This window comes from Pygocentrus nattereri, chromosome 23 (assembly GCF_015220715.1).
Source record: "Pygocentrus nattereri isolate fPygNat1 chromosome 23, fPygNat1.pri, whole genome shotgun sequence".
In the NCBI taxonomy this organism is placed as follows: Eukaryota; Metazoa; Chordata; class Actinopteri; order Characiformes; family Serrasalmidae; genus Pygocentrus; species Pygocentrus nattereri.
In genome coordinates, this window is record NC_051233.1 from 14,874,079 (window position 1) to 14,894,231 (window position 20,153).

Below are 20,153 nucleotides of genomic sequence, written 5' to 3' on the forward strand. Positions count from 1 at the left end.
GCTTTCCCATTTGGCAAAGTAGAGCACAAAAAACACGTGATCAAAGCAAAAGGATTACAGCAGCGTTTTGAGCCTCTTTTGATAGAAACCTCATCTCGACGCTAGAGGCGCTGGTTCTCAATGTTTGATCAAGATGAAGTTTTTCAGACTTTCTGGAGCTCCTCCGCGAGAAAATGCACTCAGGCAGACGCGAAACGATCTCACGTCAAGGTCAGTCCAGGCAAAGAGGGCCACTCCGTGGAAAAACGCCGGAAAGGCACTCCAGAAGGAAGCATGGCTTTCCCAAGAACAACTTTTCTGTGGTTCAGGAGAAATAGAGCTGAACCCAGTGGAGCCCCTCTCACTGGGTCTCAGCTGCCGTCATAAATATTTGAGTGTTATAATCTTCATGCACATAAACAATATGTTCATATGTTCTGCGTTAGTAGGTCAAACAGCAAATTGCGATTTTTTCGTATTTTTAATGTTTTTATCAACACTTACACAGCATATTTACTCCATTTCTCATCACCACAGTGAGTCACATCTGTTTCTCGCGGCTATTTTTATTTATTTATTTATTTGTTTCATAAAAAGTTAGCGTTTTATCTGTTCAGATTCCGTTTTCCTTGTTAACTCCAAGTAACAATAAAATGTAGTTATGAAAAAAGTTATGAAATAACATAAAAAACCTGTGAATGTGATGCAGTTATGAGCTAAAATGACAAAATACAAACATTTGCATATGTTTTAATAATGAAATGTTTAATAACAGCATAGAGATTATAAAAAGAAAAGTTCAGGGAAAAAAAATCATAAATGTATTCTTCATATCTTACTGTGTTGTAGTAATGAGTTTTATTTAAATTGGAAGATGTTACCAAAAATCTGTTTAAAATCATTGAATTCATTGAATATTTTATTATTATTATTATTATTATGCAACCAGGTGTCACTGTTTGTATATCAGTAGAATACATTATGTTTGACCCTTTTTATTTTAAAAGTTGGATCCCATGTTTATGTTTATGGGAATAAGCAAGTTTTGTTCTAATGAAGGATCACAGATTTCTGAATTCTTTCCCCTAAAGCCCTCTTAGGAGATGAGGAGATTAACAGGGGGCGATTAAGCCTTTCATTGTAAGATGTTCTGGACACAAATGAGAAAAGTGTGAGGTCTCCATCTGCACTGATAAGACTGCTGGAAGTTTGAGATGTAAAAAAAAGAGCTGTAGACAGAAATGATCTCACACTTTTCTCATTTAAATATTATTGCACCAATATTGGGGTAAGATTAGTAATAATAATAATCATCATCATCAATGTCTTTATTTATATAATGCTTTTCATGCCAGTGGCAGATAAAAGTGCATTACAGACAGGTGATAAAGCTTAATAGTAATACAATAAGTTATGAGTAATTGAAAATCATAGAAGAAAACAATACAGATCGATCTAAAAGGTAGATATCAAGAGATTTAATCAGCTATCAAGAGTTTTAATTAAATGGCAAATTAAAGAGATTTTCAAATGTTTCTTAAAAGAGCGCACTGAGCTTGACTGTCTAATAAAAAGTGAACTGAGCTCCACAGTTTAGAAGCATAATAATTTAATTTTGTTTAGGATCTGTGCAGCCACATTTTGTATGAGTTGTAAAGGATGTATTGTTTTCTTAGGAAGTCCAGTAAGAAGAGATTTACAGTAATCAATTCAGCTTGTAACGAAGGCATGAACAAGTTTCTCTGCATCGCTCTGATACAGAAATGCTTAACTTTAGCAATATTTCTCAGATGATAAAAAGCTACTTTAGTGAATTTGTTTACATGTGGAGTGAAACAGAGCTCAGAGTCTAAGATCACACCCAGGTTTTCTGCTTCAGGTTTACAATATGAAGCTACTGAACCAAGCTTCTCATAAAGGAGCTTTCTCTGAGTCTTAGTGTCAATGATCAGTATTTCATTTTTTTCATGATTTAGTGACAGAGAAATATCTGACACACAGCTGGTAAGCCTGTCAACAGAGACTTGATTATCAGAAGGAATGGAAATGTGTAATTGTGTCATCAGCACAGCTATGAAAGTTAATATTATGTTTCCTAATGAATTAACTAGAGATTGCATGTACAAAGCAAAAAGCAAAGGCCCTAAAACTGAACCTTGTGGTACACCACAGGACATGTTACATTTTTTCATGAATGATTTCCCAGCGAAACCATTAACTATCTATTGAGTAAGTAAGATTTAAATAATTCCTGAGAGGCCGACCTTAAATCATACCTGAGAGGCTGACCCAATAGTCAAAATGGTGGATTAGAATCTTGTGAATTAATGGTATCAAAAGCAGAATGAACAGATTTTATGCATCAGCACTGAGTCTGAGGTTGTTGACAACACGAAACAATGCTGTCTCAATACTATGGTTAAAATGAAAACCTGACAAAGTTCTCATATATGATGTTTGATATTCGATACGCATTTAATTGTTTGAAAACAACTTTTTATAAGACATGTCTAAGAAAATGAAACGAGATAAAGGCTGCAAGTGTTTGTTTTTTTTATCCATCCATCCATCCATCCATCCATTTTCTAAGCCGCTTCTCCGTCAGGGTTGCGGGAGGGTGCTGGAGCCTATCCCAGCAGTCTTCGGGCGGAAGGCAGGATACACCCTGGACAGGTCACCAGTCCATCGCAGATGCTTAAATACATGTTATGTTATATATGAGATTTTTTCAATCTGTTAAATTCAGCAAAGCACTTTATACTGAAATGAACTTTGCTTTGCCTGACTTTATGCCTTACCTTTTTATGTTATTGAAATAAGTGATTGAAAAATCCATTTTGTCACCACCAAAACAATCATAACATGACCAAAATTTTATGAAATGTTTCAGTAGTGACAATTTCAGTTTATGTTGAGCAGAACTCAAAAACCTTAGCCAGTACATGACATAAAAATATAGGGCAGCATTTTTTGAACAGTTTCTTTAAATTAAAAATGTACAATTTTAAATTAAAATCTTTTAACTTCATAGAAATCAAAAAGATCTTTCAAAAAACAGCATGGAAGAAAAAGGAATAAAAGTTTATTGTGGGGGTTATGGTTTGGAATCCCTACCTCCCAATAGACAGCCTATAAATGGTTTTTATATATATATATATATATATATATATATATATATATATATATATATATATATATATATATATATATATATAATGTAGCTTATTATTATCTCATTGCCTTTGGTTTAAATAGATCATAACAATCTTTCTAAATATTTAAGGTCTGAATATGTATTTGTATTTCATTTTTTGTTGTTGTTACTGTGGGACCACAGTTTGAAGTAATACAATATAATAGTCTATATAAGCGTGTTCTCTGTAGAGGATGTTTAACTTATTTACACCAAGAAAATCAACAAAACACAAGGGGTGTTCAGACTTTTGCGTATGACTGTGTAAGGCCCGTGACATATGTTTCAATAGCTTGATTTGAATTGCTTTAAAATAGAGCCAAAGGATAGTATTAGTCAGACTTTTCAGAATATCATATGATCCAAACTTGACATCCATTGTAAAGAACAGTGGGCCTGAATGTAAGCAGACAAAAACATGTTGCGCATAATGTACACAAACACATCTGTGGTCAATAAATACATGCCTTGTGGTAGTATTAGTACATGAGTGTGTGTGTCAAGTTCACCAGCTGAAAGCGTAATATTTAATAGCTTCACTTTATTCCTCACATTACTGTGACTTTTTTGTGTTGAGGTTTTACAGCAATCAAATCATTAAATATTCATTTTGGTTCTTTGGAACAAACATCCATTGTGATAACTTCTAAAATATTAAGCAATTATTAGAAACGTGGTATAAAACTAAAACTGCATAATTAAATAATTAATTAAGTCATTCAGAGTGGTTTGATGTGAAATGCTCTGTTCTAGAGAAACCTACAGAGTCGGAACTGTTCAAACTGGTCTGTGTCCAAATGTCTGAAGTGTTCATTGCCATTAAAAGCTACCTAATTGGATGTTAGGCATTGTTTAATGATTGTTATAAAACAATGTTGCTGAGCTAAACCTTATTTTTTTTCATGGCAGAGAGGTACAAAAGAGTGATACATGGTACCATTTCACACCAAATCACTCTGAATGTCTTTTTACATCTCAATGACAATTGCAGAAACATTTAGAAAAATTCCCACAATGATGTCACATGAATATAAAATTTTTACAATTTTCATATTTAATATGCATACAGCATTGTCTAAATAACATTTCTTGTCACTGGCAAAAACAATTCTACCCAAAATCACCTTATACAAGCATTGGTGGTGTTACAAGGTCATTATTATCTACCCTGTAATAGGTTTGTTGAGTAATAAGCTTATATTGTAATGTGTATGTAAAATACAGTACTGTGCAAAAGTCAGAGACTGCTCTTCATTCGTTTATTTGCCTTTATTTCAGCTTCCCTTCTTTACGGGAGACTTGTTTTCAGTTTTTCAAAGAAATTTGCAGGGATATTTTCCTCCAAAGTTCAGTCTCAGAAGTTGGTTTCTTTTTCTGTTTATCACAATCCAAGCAATCCCAAACACACTCATTGATGTTGAGGTCTGGACTCTGGGGTGGTCAGTTCATCGTTCCAAGAATATCAGCAGCGTCTTTATTTGATTTCTTACATTTTTTGTCTGTTTCCTTCTTCTTCGACAGCAACACACATTTTTTCAGATCTGAAATAAGAGTGGACCTTTTTTTCTCCTCTCTCTTGAAGATGAAAGCCTTAAGTGCTGTTTATCTGAGGGTGATACTTTTGGTGGTTCCACAGATTTGACAAGCACAAGTGAAAGAAATAAATAATGAACTGTAATGCAGGCACAGCCTTGAAATGGAGAGTAAAAATAGGAAAAATAATCAGGATATGTGACATACTATGTCCGATTTGTTTGATTATGTTACATTTTTAGTCAGTAATTGGTGGAATAACTTTTAAAACTAGGCTGCCTATCCTTACTGTGTCTCCAGTCATACCTTTAAAGGCTTAGGCTTATTTTGATTTATTTATGACCATTACCGGTAATAGCAATTAATAAATATCTTTAGAGAATGGCAGTCACAATGTAGTACTAACGTTTTATATTTTATATTTAGCTATCCCAAATCCATACATAATTGAGCTGTATTAATGCAATCAGGGATGTTTGACTTAACTTGCGCAAAGTAAAACAAGGCGAAATCCAATAGAGCCAGCCAGATCCAAAGGAAAACACTAAACATCGGCTGTGGAATCAATGCTGTGATAAGTGAGGGAGCGCTATCCCATTTGCCAAATTATGGTTATTTCCGCGTACATTGTAAAACCCAGCTGTATCTGATAACCTCTCCTGTTGGAGAGAAGTGGATGTTGGCATGGTGCCGTTTCTTATAACTGAGAAGAGAGAGAGAGAGAGAGAGAGAGAGAGAGATACATATCAGACGCGGCAAGAGCTGAGCCCAGCACTTATTGATCCAGCCGCACCAGCAACACGGCAGAATTCATTTGTAGTTTCTTCACCTTGTTCAATATGTCCTTAAGGCCTGAAAAAGACTCTCCTAAGCAGCATACCACCTTTGTTGTAAGATGCCTTCAGTGTGTACACTCTCCGATATAGCCTAACCTTATTTAATAAATAAGGAGACACTGGCTATGGTGTTCTTATGGTACATCCAGTCATGGATAAAATGCACTATGGTGTAATGATTACATTTAGTGTATATATATATATATATATATATATTTATTTATATGGGCGTATAAGTATGAAACCATATTACTACTGACTCATAGAGGACCCAAATCAGGGGAAAATGGAAATACAGTACTTTTTTACAGTACTTTTTTGAAATACAGTAGTTTGCTGTAGTATATAAACACTGGTACAGTTTCAGTATGTCCTCTTTAGTCCCCATATGGTCTACAGTTCATATATGGAAACAAAATGCAACAACAGCCCTTTTTGAATTCACTGGCCAGTGTCACCCTGGAATGAAGCATGGCCAACCATCTAGACACCCCAATAATGGCAAAGTGGGACATCCAGCCATCATCATATAGCACCATTCATAAAGCATAAATAATGCTTTATGGTGAAAATCTGCTGTCAGGGAACCAATCAGTTATGAGAGTCTGATGACACAACATTTACTATTTAGCATATCTTGCTGTGATAGGCTGATTTGCTCAGTAAACAGGTTACTGAATGTGCATTGTATCCCTTCAGCAGTGCTGCCCTCTGAGCTACATTATAAAGTAGGATATTTAATGATATGATGAGTTAAACCAATTTTAGGCAGATATAATCAATCATGATTATGATATAATCTATCATAAATCTATCATGCTTATTTCTTTTTACAGCTGCATGCACATTTTGTAGGTTCCCTGATACAGTACTGAGCTTTCTAACCATTACACTAATGTATAACCTACAGTGAAAGTGCCCTATATGAATAACTTGACCTGCCTGTATGAAATTTTTCTTAAAGTGATGCATTTGAATTCATTGACTCAAATTGATTTCTGCATTCATGACTAAAATAAGTTACATCAACACTTTTTGTCACTCAGTTTACTTTAGCAATAGCTGTATTGATATAATATTTTATTCATCTGAAAATGATGGATAGATTTCGCGATGTACAGAGAAAAGCTAACACATTCATTTATATGGCATTTTAATTTAATTTTTTTTGGCAGTGTGCCACTCCAATAAAATCTGTGGGTTTTACCTGGCCACGCCTTTCTAGAAGTTCTAGCTATGCACCTGACAGTTTAGCCATGAAAACCAACACACACATATCCACCTATTTAGCCTACCCATTCATGTTGAAATTATAAGGAAGGTTTCATCCTAGACTGTTTTTTGAATGAGGTACAATACAAGGCAGCTAATCTGAACATAGTTCATGTACAGTTAGCAGTCTTAAAGGCACAGTAACAAAAACAACCTGTTTATTTCTAAGGGATAAAGAGCAGTTGGGCAATGGACATGTAAAAATAAATTATGGCTGTTTTTTGGTACATAAACCTACACAAATGTGAACACAAGTGAAAAATATAGTTCAGGGTTGGGGGAAGATAAAATTTAAGAAAAATGTAGAAAATTGGCCTTATAAAAAAAGACCTTACAAAAAAAGAAACAAGTAGTTACAGCATCAGTCACTACTTCCAAATGCACAGCACCTTTTCTATTAGTTTAGAATCATTAGACTTACTCGGATAATCGCAGATGCATCTTCAAATAGTGTTTTTTGGTACTGCATTAGCAGGCTGATGTTTCAGACTATACCAAATCACTTGATTCCCAGCACAACATGACCAACAGCAGCGACTGAAACCTCTTCGGGTGAGCCCATAATGCAAGCTTGTTATCGCGAAAGAAAAATGTGTATACTTTTCATAACCACAGTCCATCAAAACAATCACAAAATAATCACATTCTTCTCTCTGCCTCTCCCTCACGCTTACTCTCTCTCTCTCTCTCTCTCTTTCTCAATGGCATTTCCTGGAGAAGAGGCTGTCTGGGAGAAGAATAGATGGCATGCATTATAATGAACCGAGGCTGACACCAGCTCATCCATCATCCAGCCTGGGAAAATTATAGCACTCCGGCCAGCACAAGAGCCACTCACAGCCACTTCCCAATGGCACAGTGCTGGGGAAAAACTCTCTCCTGCCATCCTCCCTGATATAAAGGCACTGAGAATTAAAGGTGTGAGGTGATGGTAAGATACCAGTTATCCACATTAGGTAGGTCCTGCATTGTCATTGCCAGCTGCTGCTGGACATGTGAAGAATAGTGGCCATAAAATTACTCTTAAATAAAATAAAAAGATCATGGCACACTGTTCTAAATTTCCCCAACATTCTAGTGTTAGTAGCCACAGGAGGTGAAAATGTATTATTGTCAGTTTGATATATTGTTTATAGACAATAATTTAGCACCCCTTTTTAGGCTAATGTTAGTGGTAGGCATGGCACAGATTGTGTAGTGGATAACACCATCACCCCACACAAAGAAAACTGGGGCTTGATTTCATGTCCAGGCAAGCAATATAACAAAAAGCATCACTAAGCAATAATCCTAATATTATATTCACCTGCTGTTGTGACTGGCTCTTGATAAGAGAGTCTGCGAAATAATGTAAAATATTCACATAAAATAAGGTCCAAGTGTAAAATCAATCAGTGATCCAGTTCACTGCCTATTTTATGGAGGTAAAAACATTCCATTTCCAATTACTTTTACTTTATTACTTTGATTTTTAGTAACTGTAACAGAGCAAAACTAAATGTGTGTTTCAGCTCATACATCAACTGGAAGAAAGCCTGGTTCAATTTAGAAGATTTTATTCTGAGAGCCAATCAAATAGAGCAGGTCCCAGCCACAAAAACATTTCAGTCCTCCAGAGTTCAGAGACAGCAAGTTTAATGAAGAAAAAAAAGAGAATAATGTTAACAGTATACACAAGGAACTCAATATCATGTTCAGCTTTAGTTTTGCCAAATCTACTCAGAAATATTCTCAGGTTGGGATGGACTAATTCTCTGATGATTAACTTATTTACTCTTACTTGAGTAATTCTTTTTCTACATGAAAAGCAAATTATCACTACTGTGACTATACTCTGCCTAAAGTAGGGATATTTTCAGTACTTCAGTACTGACCCTAACCTTGCATATTAAGCCATCTTTCTCAATGAGATTGATACGAACAGTCTGCAATGTTGCTTAGACGTTTTTAATCAGAGCCAGCTCAATGATCTGCACTGTATGGATACGTTAAAAATCAGGCTGGGCTCTTTAGTCGTGGTTACAATTGAAGCAAATTTGTGTCACAATGGCAGCAAAACACCTCACCTTTCTTGGCAGAGCACCAAAGCTTATACAACAAGCAACACGTTAGCCATAAAATTGCAGGGGCTATCAAAAAATATTTGCCACACTAAAGCTGAAAGGCTGGAGAATGATGGTGAGTATTTTAGTAAAACTCAGTGAAAGTTTTTTTCATTTTCATTTTTTCAAGTTTCATTTCATTTTTTTGGTTTATCTTGATGTTTTCTAGTCTACTAGTCTCATCGTGTTTTTTTCAGTATTCTTTTTTCAGTATTCTGTCTGCTTTCTTAAAATGTTTAACACTGTTTCCTGTCTTTGTGTGAAATGTGACTAGTGTTCAGCTCCTAGTGAGCAGTGAGGGGTAAGAGGGGGCAACTGTGAAAATAAGTGTAGAAAATTTGGACAGCACAACGGCGACTTTCCTCATGTCAAGAAATTGTGCACCACTACCACAAAAAATATCATATAAACACAATAAAACACTTTTCTTGTTGTTGATGTGTTTGCTGTCCTATGAGGATGAAAATCCTGTTTGCTTCTGGTTTTGTAAATCATAGACTTTGAACATGTCATCAAGTTATTGAAGAAAAAAAATGCATAGTTGAGGGACCTCAAAAAATTGTGCTTTATGGCTACTGTGGAAAAGGATTACAAAGAATGCATTTGACTTGGTGTGAAGGAACCACTAAAAACCATTAATTTTATGTCAAAATAAAATGTGTACATCATCCAAGTGGACATAGGGATTTAACTGTATTAAGCCAATTGAATTTCATACATGGATTATAGTGATAAAATGTAAAAAAGTCCAAAGTGGCAGAGGTGAGGTGTTAATTATTGACCTAGAAATTCAATATCTGCACATCCCTACTCTCCACACACCCAGAAATTCCATGGTGGTTTTTCTTCAAATACAGCCTTTCTTCATAAACTCTCATTTACTAGAACAGCTTTCTTCTTTCAAGGCCCTTTAAAATGTTTCCTGTTCAGTTCAGTGTTGTTCTATTCACTCTTGGCAGACCTCAGCTGCGTGTTGGACAAGGCCAAATCTGAACCTTTTCCAGCAAAGACACTATCAATTTTGAGCACAGTTATGAGACACTCGCTTACATTGCGCCATCATTATTCCGAAACGGCCTTATGACTGCTGTGATTTTTTATTTTTTTTATTTATGATATATGACAATGTTTCACATCCCTTTTTTGTTTATGACCAAGCTCCTAATTAATTCCATGCATGTCTGTGTTTTTGAAAAGAATGCATAAGCCTTGCCAAGGTCCTCGCATGCTGCATGAATCCTGCCATGCCCAATAGAGTTCCCCTGATCTGTTGTTATTTCCAGCATATGGTGGCTATTTAATTTTATGTACTTTCCAACATTCCCCATCAATACCTCCAAATCTTTGTCTCTCCAGCTCAGGGCGTGCATTTTAATTACACTGAGCATGTAAAAAAAGAAAGAAGAAAAAGGACAACCAACTTGTTTAATGCTTCAGATGAATTCGTTGTTGGCATTGTTGGCACTTTGTGGATTACAGTTTAGTGCTCATCTATTCGGCCTGTGCCAACAAGCATATCTCACAAGGCAAGCGCCTTTCATTTAGCCTCAGACACCGCTGCTGGCGTTCTCCTCTGAATCTGCACCGCCTTGATGCATGCCTTGCATTGTGGCACATGAATCGCAACAATAACGTGTCAAACATTGTGTGTCTCTTGCTGAAAACGGGTTTTCTCTCTGTCGCTGCAAAACGAAAATAAAAGCTCATCAACAAAGTAATTCATAGCGTGGTTTCAATGACGCTTTGCCAAAGCCACACGGATGTGGCGTTTTGTTAAGGAATAGAGAATAGAGAAAGTGATATTTGTCTGATGTGCTTCCTTGTTGCAAGCTTGACAAGAATACTCTAAAATTTGGCACCTCAGTACAAGACTTTTTTTTATATTTAGGTGTAAGAGCAGGGGTGGGGAACTGAGGGCCAGAGTCCAACACAGATTTCTCAGCTCTGACACACCAGCTAAACCTGGTAATTAACTGCTAAGTTGAGCAGGAAAATCACCAAACTGTCCCTCCAAGACCAGAATTCCCCACCCCTGCGGTAGAGCATGGATGGTTTTGTTTACTTACATTAAAAAACACAATATTATACTTTAAAATAGGCAGTTTTAGCAATAAAGGACAGTGTGACATAAATTTTGTTCATTACACTGAAAGTAAAGGGCAAAGTAGAAACAAAATATTGTACAAAGGTAACAGAATAAGAACACTATTCCCTAAGCACATTATTCTCATATATGATGTAAAACCAACTTAATAAGAGATCAGCTCTTCTATTCTGAGAAGCTTAGTGAATACAGGCCCTGATCTGTAACTGTCTTTTAGTAACAAGTATTTACTTTCTAAGCCTGGGAGAAAAAAAAAGGACAAATCTTCCTTTCTGCTTAATCTGCACAAACATTACGATGTAAACAAAGTCATTCAGAAGGATCTGAAGCGAAATGGTTCATTGTGGAGAAACTTGCTAATTCAGATTCTCAGATTAGAGTGGTGGTAATACGAACAAGGGGTTGTTCTGTCTACATCACAAATATAGCAACACCTTGGCAACCATATATGTTAACATAGCATCAGCTAACTGATTCAAAACATCCATAACATATATGTATCATGTTACATTTTACATGGAATGTTGAGAATGGAGACAGCGCTGTCGCCTCACAGCGAGGAGGGCCTGGGTTCGATTCCCCGGCTGGGTGACCAGGGTCCTCTCTGTGTGGAGTTTGCATGTTCTCCCTGTGTCTGTGTGGGTTTCCTCCGGGTTCTCCGGTTTCCTCCCACAGTCCAAAGACATGCAGTCAGACCAATTGGACATGTTACATTGCCCCTAGGTGTGAATGTGAGAGTGACTGTCTGTGTCTGTCTGTCTGCCCTGCGATGGACTGGCGACCTGTCCAGGGTGTATCCTGCCTTCCGCCCGAAGACTGCTGGGATAGGCTCCAGCACCCCCCTGCGACCCTGACGGAGAAGCGGCTTAGAAAATGGATGGATGTTGAGAATGGTAAAATAGTGAAAAATCCGAAAAATGTTCTCTCAGAATGGCTGTAAATCTCAATCATCAGGTAACTTCATAATCATAATCCAATTCATAATCATTTCAGTTAATAGTGTGGTGGCGTCCACTTGCTCCAGTACTGAGAGGTGCTTTGGAGCACGCTATGCAAAGTGAGCCCCAGTCCGCCTCCTAAAACAAATAGTTATTAATGTTATTTGCCTTTGTTTGTTTGGTGTGATACGGGACGTCTGGGCCATGGGTTTTAGCCTGGGCCTATGGCTTTTAGCCTTCCCCTTGAGTTCAGCTGTAGACAGTGGCTCTTTCTGCTGTTTCTTTAGTAAAAGAACACATTTTAAGCAGAAATGTTGACCTTTCTTCACTCTCTTTATGCATGATGCTTTGTGTAAGTCTGCTTTTAGAAGTATTAAATGCTTCAGACATCTGGTTCATATCATAACTATTGTCAGCAGTTCTGACCAAGCACGTTTTTGTAGCTTGATGCATTTTAATGTCAAAACACTGAAAATCAGCAGAATTCCTCTTCAACTATAGTTTCCTCTTTCCATAGTCTGGCTATGCAGACAGACATGTAATTAGAAGTCAGCCAGGAATATATAAAATGCATTTATGCAAAGCATTTAACAGATCCTACTGCTGAGTATCATTGGATATTTTCTCTTTAGCTTCTGCAAACTTTGCATTTCTAGCTAACCATGATTAATTATCTCATTCGACAACATAATGTAACACAAATTATTAAATATTTGCATTTCTAATAATGCAACAAATTGCATTTTATCTCAATTTTCCTCTTGACCCATTATTTCTATAGGTGGTCATAAAAATTACTTATGATTATGAAGATAACCATGCTCAATAAATATATGTAACTTATTGCACTTTCAGCAGATTTTCCCAATATTCCTGTAATGAGGACTTTGATCATTATCAGACATAGAAGTCAATTTATACTTGTACTGCTATTGTAAGCACAGTGCAGGTTTGTCTATTAGAAAGACAGGCTGGTTTTAGCCTGAATTTGACCCCAATAAATTAACCTCCCTCATTTATGGCCTTCAGTGTGACCACCCTCCCTGCTGACCACAGGACCGTTTCCCCTGGCCTGCTCGCATCAGTGTGAGCAGAAACATCCTGCAGGAGACTGCAATGCGAGAGGAGTAAATGCCACGATTGAGCATTGAATGCACGTCAGTCACTAGACAGTCATTAAGGTTGCTGCGCTGCTCATCTATCAGTTATTGATTACTACAGGAGTAGGACCTCTGTGCTGGCATACAGCGGCTAATGCTATTAATGCATATTTAAAATACACCAAAAAATTCTAGCTAAAATGGAATGCTGTGACTGTCGATATCTTCAACTCTACATACGTTTTGGAAGTTCTCAGCCATTAAAACTTGTGTTGTGTTGGGTTTCCATTCCATTAAATCAGGATAGTTCCATTGTCTGGCACCAAAATTTCACCCTTAAAAAGTCTTAAATGCAATGGTCATACAGAAAAAAATTAGGAGCATTAAAACATTAAAACCTTTAACATTAATAAAATTCAATAAAGTCTTTTTTCCCAATTTGTTAAACTAAAGAAAAAGACAATTACTAAAACACGCCATTCAAACTTTTGCATACAACTGTATATAAAACCATAACAACTCAGAGAACCATTTGCTTAAGTGGTTCTTTGCGATTCAGAAAAAGGTCCTTTTTTGCAGTCCAGGGCCAGCACATGCCATGTTGCCACATTAGGTGAAACATAATTGTGCTGCCTCTACAGACTTGTTAAAACACAAACAATAAGCAACAAGACACCAAAGCCAATGCTCCACCCATGCATACAAGTTAAACATGGTTGGGTTTCACATTCAGGCTAGGTATATGTATATCTAAGCAAAGCGCAGTGGTCACTTTCAGTTTGGTAAGGTCTGTGATGCATGATTCAATACAAAAATTACACTCCAAACAAGGCTCTTGTTGCAAACACAATACTTTCTACAAATGCTATGCTTGTGTGTAGCTGTTAGCCAGATGAACTGAGAGAAAAAAATATATATAAAATTAAAAATGTAAAAAGCAAATATGAGACTATGTGTATTTTAAGGACAAAATGTAGTCCCTATTACGATACGATTAATTCGGACATGGTCTGTCCAATCACAAAAACCTACAGATTTACTGCATGTTAGAATGTGTCTATGTTTTCCAACCTATAGTTTCTCTGATGTTAATGACATTTCATTTTTCATTTAAGACTTTGACAGCCAGCCATTTTTTTGTCTGAAATAGCCCGCCAAACTTGCTAGTTAGCAAATGCTCACATTTTCAAGTTATCATGTTCTCTTTTACGTAACATTGTCTGTTGCATATAATGTGATAAAGTGCAATACCATAATAAGTGTACAATAATAATCAATAAGTTATAATATAAAAAGGTTTGTTCTGTAATTGGGTGGGGTTAGGGTAACTTTCCTCTCCTTGGATCACCACCTTACTGTGGTGGAGAGGTTTGCATGCCTACATGATCCTAGGAGCTATGTTGTCAGGGACGAAAGCTCATGGTAGGGTCTCCCAAGGAAAACAGGTCCTAGTTGATGAGCCAGACAAAGGGTAATTCAAAAACCCCATATGATGGAAACCATCAGGACCCAGTTTCCCTTGCCCAGATTAGCATTACCGGGGCCTCACCCTGGAGCCAGGCCTGGTGGAGGGGCTCCTTGGCGAGCGCCTGGTGGCTGGGCCTTTACCCATGGGTCCCGCCCAAATGAGCTACATGGGACCACTCTCCCATGGACCCACCACCTGTGGGAGAGGAGCTTATGGGGGTCTGGTGCAATGTGGATCAGGTAGCAGCCGAAGGCGGGGGCCTTGGCATTCCAATCCTCGGCTAGTGAAACTGGCTCTCGGAATATGGAACGTGACCTCTCTGGCAGGGAAAGAGCCCAAGCTAGTGTATGAGGCTGAGAGATATCAACTAGATATAGTTGGGCTCACCTCAACACATGACAGGGGTTCTCGAACAGACTCTCTTGAGATGGGTTGGACTTTATTCCATTCTGGAATTGTCCAGGGTGAGAGACGTCGGGCAGGAGTGGGCTTACTCATAGCTCCCCGGCTCAGCGTCTGTACGTTCTCTGATGGACGAGAGGGTTGTTTCCCTGCGCCTTGGGGTCGGGGAATGGGCTCTGACTGTTGTCTGTGCTTATGCACCAAATGGCAGTTCGGAGTACCCAGCTTTCTTGGAGACCCTTGAGGGGGTACTGGAAAGTGCCCCCTGTGGGAACTCCATTGTCTTGCTGGGTGACTTCAACTCACGTGGCCAATGACAGTGAGACCTGGAAGGGCATGATTGGGAGGAAAGGCCTCTCTGTTCTGAACCCGAGTGGTGTTTTGTTATTGGAGTTCTGTGCTCGCCACAGTCTGTCCATAACAAACACCATGTTCGAACACAAAGATGTGCATAAGTGCACATGGCATCAGGCCGCAGTTCGTTGATTGACTTCGTAGTTGTGTCATCGGGTTTGCGACCATGTGTTTTGGACACCCGGGAGAAGAGAGGAGCAGAGCTGTCAACCGATCATCACCTAGTGGTGAGTTGGATCAGATGGCGGGTGAAAATACTGGACAGACCTGGCAGACCTAAACGTGTTGTGAGGGTTTGTTGGGAACATCTGGCAGAGGAACCTACCAGAACGATCTTCAACTCCCACATCCTACAAAGCTTCAACAACATGCCGAGGGAGGCCGATGACATTGAGTCCGAGTGGGCCCTGTTCTGTGCCTCCATTGTCGATACAGCGGATCGGAGCTGTGGCTGCAAGGTTGTAGGTGCCTGTCGTGGTGGCAATCCCCGAACCATCAAGCAGAAGAAGCCGTCAAGCTGAAGAAAAAGTCCTATTTGGCCTGATTGGCTTGTGGGACTCTGGAGGCAAAAGATGTGTACCAAAGGGCCAAGTGGGTTGTGGCTTCGGTGGTTGCCAAGTGGCAGAGGGTGTCCAGTATGGTGGCCTCAGGATTTCATGTCTGCTTTTTGTGGATGATGTGGTCCTGTTGGCGTCATCAGGCCGGGACCTCCAGCTTTCTCTGGACCAGTTTGCAGCTGAGTGTGAAGCGGCTGGGAGGAAAATCAGCACCTCTAAATCTGAGACCCTGATCCTCAGTTGGAAAAGGGTGGAATGCTCTGTCCAGGTTGGGAGTGAATTCTTGCCCCAAGTGAAGGCAAATATCTCAGGATTTTGTTCATGAGTGAAAGAAGGATGGAGCAAGAGGTTGACAGGCAGATTGGTGCAGCATCTGTAGTAATGCGGACCCTATACTGTTCCGTCATAGTGAAGAGAGAGCTGAGCCAGAAGGCAATTGTCAATTTACCTGTCCAACTACGTTCCGACTCTCACCTATGGTCATGAGTTTTGGGTAGTGACCGAAAGAACGAGATTGCAGATACAAGCGGCCGAAATAAGCTTTCTCTGCAGGGTCGCCGGGCTCTCCTTTACAGAGAGGGTGAGAAGCTCGGCGACTTGGGAGAGGCTCAGAGTAGAGGCGCTGCTCTTCCATGTTGAGAGAAGGCAGTTGAGGTGGTTTGGGCATCTGGTAAGGATGGCCTCTGGACGCCTCCCTAGGAAGGTGTTCCAGACATGTCCGACGGGGAAGACCCAGGACATGTTGGGATTATATCTCTCGACTGTCTTAGGAACGCCTCAGTATCCCTCCAGAAGAGCTGGAGGAGGTGGCGGGGGAGAGGGAGGCCTGGGCCTCTTTGCTTAGGCTGCTGCTCCCGCGACCTGCTGAGATAAGCAGATGACGATGGATGGATGGATAGGGTAACTTTCCAGCAGGCCACCTTTGTCCAGCACTCATTATTATTAGGCCTGTTGTAACATATAGTCACCATTTTAGATAACCTGTAGTATATTGTTCTCTAAATAATCTTTTAAAAACGGTTCTATAGAACAAATCAGCATCATGTTAGTAAGTTGTTTTACGTAACAGAAAACAGGCAGAAAATTAAGGTAGCACTGCACTGATACAATGAGATTTTGTACTATTTCTGAGATTTTTATAACAAAACATTGGAAAAACAGAACTTTTTTACACTGATCTTCCCAGATCAATAAATCCAAGACTTTGTGTTTCATTTTTCTCGTATAATTGTGAATATGCTCCAGCCGCACATTTCATTGCGGGGTTTAATAAAGTATTTGTATTGTAAAGCTGTTTTTCATCCACATATTCAAAAACAAGAACTGACCTAAACATGAACCAACTGAATTATGCAACAACTGCATTTCACACCTACTCAAGAGACAGCTGGAATCATTTATAATACCACAGATTAATGATTTAACAGTCTTTTTGGTCTTTTATGTAATTCTGAAGCATGTCATCTTCCTTGCCAGTTAACTTACCTTATTAGCCGTCATGAAATAATGCACTGCACTATTCTGCATACACACTCACACAAATGCCTACATGTACACAGAATCATGTGTAGAATCAAATAAAGCTTAGCTTTTGCAGCTAAATGTGTGAAACTTTGTTTGTGTGTGAAAATTTGAGTAAAGTGTGTTCACAAGCAAAAATTGCTAATAGTGTTAACTTCTTATATTGTGTCTCCATGTGTTGACCTTGCTGAAGAAAAACAGCACAGACCAGCATGGAATTCTGCTGCTGGTTTAGCTGGTCACCCAGCATGGCCATACAGACTGACTAGCATCCAAAAAAATGCAGCATATGGTGACACCTTTGCTGATCTATGCTGTTTTTTTTATATTTTTTTAGAAGAATTCTACAAAGTAATAATTTCAAAAAGCAAACAACATTAACATACCATCCTTTTCTAGTGCCATTACTGGCTGTGTAAAAGTGCTTGGTAAATTTATCTAGAAGAATAAAGGTTTCACTAAATTGCTGTTCATTTCTTACCAGTGTTACCAAAGACAGGATCACTCAGTGAGTTTAATACTATTTGTAGCAGCTCTACTTGCTTTTGAAAACTGGGAAACAAAGTAGTAAAATCCACTATGTACTTGGGTACATTTGACTTTGCAGCCTCAAACACAAGATTTTAACAACGTTTTGTCTGTTTGAATTTATTGTAGCGCAATATATTGCCGTATACTAAGTTACGTCCATGCTGACTGAATGCAAGTTATTCACCCAGAAGTATAGCCAATCTATATGTTTACAGCAAATTCAGTCTATACAGCACCAAGAAAGTTTCCTCTTGCTTAAAGTCATAGCAGCTGTTGTTCTGGTACAGTATATTTCCCTTTTTTAAAAAGTGCAGGAGCAAAATTAATCTTGCACTATAAATTCTGTCATTGGTATTAAAACTAATCAATCATAAAATTATTCACTTAAAATCTTTAAAAATAATATGTCTGGAAAGCTTGTGTGAGATAAAAAAAAGTTAATCCTAGAAACATTTCTCTGGCAATGCTGCAACAGGACAAGCTTATATCTACTGTTCCAGAGTTTAAAGCAGGAGTGAGAGGGGGACCCCTCCTGCCCACTTGTGGCCTTCAATACAAGGCCCAAATCAAAGAGGGTCCGTGGCCATCGAAGTGACAGATGAACAATGTGGCCATTCTCCCGGCCTCTCTGAACAGGCCCATCTATCACTGGGCTCCACAGATTAATTCAATTCATCAGCTCTTTGTCTCCTTGGGCCTCCTAATGCGACCTGATATTGCTCAAGGGAGCTTCATAATAAATGTTTGGATGCGGTCGGAGCCCGGCACTCGTGCGACTGAATTAAAACATTACTCTCCCACTCCCTGCCGTGGCTTCCCAACCTGCCAATCGCAGCAGAATTCCAATTATTCTAATAAGGGCGAGGAGGCAGCCCTAGGGCAAGAAAGAGTGGCAGAGATGGAGAGATGAAGGAAAATGGGGTGCAGACAGGAAATATGGGTGGCAAGATGGCAAAGGAGGACCACCCACTTTATTTTTATTTGATCCAAGAACAGTTGTGACACTATTGGGAAAATGTGACTGGTAAGCACTTGTTTATAATGCACTTACTTTGAATCCAGCTGTTTGTAAAGAGCCGCTCTAAAGTGCTAACTGTTCCAGTGTGAGAATGATCTAAAGCGAACCTGATGTGCAAGTTCATAAACCAAACTGTTAGAAACCACATTTGCTTTCTCTCCTAAAATCTCCCTCCCATTTCATGTGCTTTTGTCTTTCCCCCTTGCACGCCCTTCTGCTGAGAAATATTCAGCCGTGATAGTCCCCAGAGAATGGATGCCTGCCAGCTCCTGTTTTTGCTGGCTGCCTGAACTGTTACTGCAGGTTCCAGGCCTGACAGGAGTACAATTGATATCTAGTGTTGGTGGGGCCCCCTTGTGGATTCTCTACAGCACTGACAAGGTCAAGGGTATTCAGCGCCTCTCATCCAGATACTGTAAACAACCTGGGCTGCAGTGACATTACACTGGTGTGAATAATTGATGAGGCTTTTCATCCGGTGTGGCAAGCTCAGATGATGAGCAGAGGTGAGTCAGCCCCCCCTCCAGCCTCCACAGACTGGCCATGAAGCTGCAGACTTGAAGCAGTGCAAGTTTTTTTTATATTTAAAAAAACAAAAAAAAAAAAAAAAAAAAAAAAAAAAAAAACACCCCAACACATAGCACCTGTACTATGCTGATTGCAGACAGAAAGTACATTTGAAAGAGTATGCAGCACTGAATCAATGGCTTATGTAGCACACCTGCTGTCAGATTTATTTTAAAGAAATATAAAGATTAAGACTGCACACCGATTCATAGTCATGGTTTCGGACAGCAAGCTATATTTAAAAAAAAAAAAAAAAAAAAAAAGGCAGCAGGCAGTTCAGTCATGGTGCTTTGCACTTCTGCAATATAGGACTCCACTTTGTGTATATATTCGTCCCATAAGCGCACAGATGCTAGGGTTAGTCACAATTTCCATCGTCTCTATTTTTAGAGACTCAATTTGAAAAATGTCAAGATTATGAATAGCTTGAAAGTATCGAAACAAATGCAAAATCGGTGGAACCTGTATGAGACATGTACATGATGGGGAGTAAGAATTCAGCACAACACCTGTTGTCTAAAAGATTTGCATGTTGAGGCCCTAAACCACATTGACATGTGTGCAAGACCTTTAATGAAGATCTGAATGGAGTTTGAGAGTTTAAGATGCATTTACCAAAGGGGGGGGGGTGAACTGACTGAGTAAATTTAGAGTTTGTTACCCTCATACTGCCTCCTT